The 2894-nt window shown below is 42.2% G+C and overlaps 1 non-coding gene across 1 annotated transcript; it reads right to left on the bottom strand.

Moving 5' to 3' along the window:
- Positions 1 to 338: 338 nt before the first annotated feature.
- On the bottom strand, positions 339 to 445 carry LOC141675928 (small nucleolar RNA R71). The gene has a single exon (XR_012556552.1). It is a non-coding gene; the product is annotated as a small nucleolar RNA R71 (small nucleolar RNA).
- Between the last annotated feature and the right edge of the window lie 2449 nt (positions 446 to 2894).

Here is a 2894-nt window from a genome sequence, read left to right as displayed (position 1 = left end):
AAATTGATGACATTCAGTCAAGCATCGTTCATCCGGCTATTCAGGCCAATACTTTCGAAATCAAACCAGGCACTATTCAGATGGTGCAGAATTCTGTTTCTTTCGGAGGTGCTACGACTGAAGATCCCAACATGCATATCAAGAATTTTGTCAAGATCTGTAGTACTTTTAAATATAATGGTGTTACTGATGAGGCTATCAAGATGAGACTTTTCCCATTCTCTCTGAGGGATAAGGCTAAGGACTGGTTACATTCTTTACCAGCTGGGTCCATCACTACGTGGGAAGATCTCGCACAAAAGTTTATGGTGAAGTTCTATCCAATGGCCAAGGCTGCAGCTATGAGGAGTGCTCTTACTCAGTTTGCACAGCAACCAACAGAATCTATGTGCGAAGCTTGGGAGCGTTATAAGGAGATGTTGAGAAAGTGTCCATATCATGGTATGCCTGACTGGATGGTGATCACGGGTTTCTACAATGGTTTGGGGGCCCAATCTAGGCCCATGCTCGATGCAGCTTCTGGAGGCGCTTTGTGGGCCAAAAGCTATACTGAAGCCTATAATCTCATTGAAACTATGGCTACAAACGAGTATCAAAACCCAACTCAAAGGATGATACCTGGGAAGGTAGCAGGTATTCTGGAAGTTGATGCAGCTACAACTATTGCAGCACAGCTTCAAGCGCTGTCTATGAAGGTCGATTCTTTAGCCAATTATGGAGTCAATCAAATAGCTATTGTTTGTGAGCTTTGTGCAGGCTCTCATGCTACGGATCAGTGTTCTCTTGTTAATGAATCTGTTCAGTATGTGAACAATTATCAGCGACCGCAGCAGCCTGTGCCAGCTACTTATCATCCTAATAACAAATTCATCCCAATTTCAGCTGGAGCAATAATCAGAAGGCTGTTCAGCAAGCTGCAAGTAAACAGTTTAATCCACCTGGATTCCAGCAACCTAAGAAATATGCTCAAAGGCAATCATATCCTCAACAAAGAGGTGTTGCTCCACCTTCTAGTGCTGATTTTGAGGAGTTAAAGCTGTTGTGTAAAAGTCAGGATATTTCTATCAAGACCTTGGAAAATTAAATCGGTCAAATAGCCAATGCCTTGCTCAATCGTCAACCTAGCACACTTCCCAGCGATACTGAAGTGCCAGGCAGGAAGGAAGCTAAGGAGCAAGTCAAAGCTGTCACCTTAAGGTCTGGAAAAGTTGCTGATGCTAAAAAAGCAAAAGATGGAAAGCTGAAGTCGTGGATGAAGGAGAAAAGCAAAAGGAGAAAGAGGGGGAACCAAGGAAGTCTACTATTGAACACACTCTGCTTGAGGGTAATACAGGGGAGAAACAACTCTATCCTCCACCACCTTTTCCTAAGAGATTGCAAAAACAAAATATGGACAAGCAGTTTAGTAAGTTTCTGGAGGTGTTCAAGAAACTTCACATCAACATACCTTTCGCTGAAGCTCTGGAGCAAATGCCTAGTTATTCGAAATTCATGAAAGGTATTCTTTCAAGGAAGGTGAAACTGGATGATCTTGGTACCGTTGCTCTAACGGAAGAATGCACTGATGTGCTGCAACAAAAGTTACCTCCAAAGCTTAAGGAGCCAGGTAGCTTCACCATTCCTTGTACCATTGGCAAGTTGTCATTCGACAAGTGCCTTTGCGATTTGGGAGCAAGCATCAATTTGATGCCGTTGTCTATCTTCAAAAGCTGAATTTTCCTGATCCTAAGCCCACCTACATGTCTCTACAATTGGCTGATCATTCTATTACATACCCACGAGGCATCGTGGTGGACGTTCTAGTAAAGGTGGACAAGCTCATCTTTCCTGCAGATTTTATCATTCTGGATTTCGAGGAAGATAAGAAGATTCCCATAATCTTGGGAAGACCTTTCTTGGCTAGAGGTCATACCTTGATAGATGTACAAAAAGGTGATATTACAATGAGAGTGCAAGATCAGGATGTGACATTCAATGTGTTCAATGTGATGAAATTCCCCACGGAAGATGAAGAGTGCTTCAAGATGGATTTGGTCGATTCTGCAGTTATTTCAGAACTTGATCATGTGCTAAGGTCTGATGCCTTAGAAAAAGCCTTATTGGGGGAATTTGACAGTGATGATGAGGAAGGCAATGAGAAGTTACAATATCTAAATGCTTCCCCTTGGAAACGAAAGCTAGACATGCCGTTTGAATCTCTTACTAATACTGATCTCAAGAATGCTAAGGGAAAGCTCAAACCATCTATTGAGGAAGCACCTACATTGGAGCTTAAATCATTGCCTGAACACTTGAGGTATGCTTTTTTAGGTGATGCATCTACTTTGCTTGTTATTATTGCATCTGACCTTTCAGGTAGTGATGAGGACAAGCTCTTGAGGATCTTGAGAGAATTCAAATCGGCCATCAGATGGACTATAGCAGATATAAAAGGGATCAGCCCTTTGTACTGCATGCATAAAATTCTGCTAGAGGAAGGTAACAAGCCGACTGTTGAGCAACAACAAAGGATTAATCCTATTATGAAAGAAGTGGTGAAGAAAGAAATTCTAAAGTGGCTGGATGCAGGAATAATATATCCTATTTCTGACAGTTCTTGGGTGAGCCCTGTGCAATGTGTACCTAAGAAATGAGGTATTAATGTCGTAGCAATTGAAAAGAACGAGCTCATCCCCACTCGAACAGTCACAGGCTGGAGGGTATGCATGGATTACAGAAAGTTGAATAAAGCCACAAGGAAGGATCACTTCCCTATTCTATTTATTGATCAGATGCTCGACAAGTTGGTCGGTCATGAGTATTATTGTCTTCTGGATGGCTATTCGGGCTACAATCAGATTTGCATTGCACCAGAAGATCAAGAGAAGACTACTTTCACTTGTCCATTCGGCACA

This window comes from Apium graveolens, chromosome 7 (genome assembly GCF_009905375.1).
Source record: "Apium graveolens cultivar Ventura chromosome 7, ASM990537v1, whole genome shotgun sequence".
NCBI lineage: Eukaryota > Viridiplantae > Streptophyta > Magnoliopsida > Apiales > Apiaceae > Apium > Apium graveolens.
This window is presented reverse-complemented; position numbering and strand designations above follow the sequence as displayed.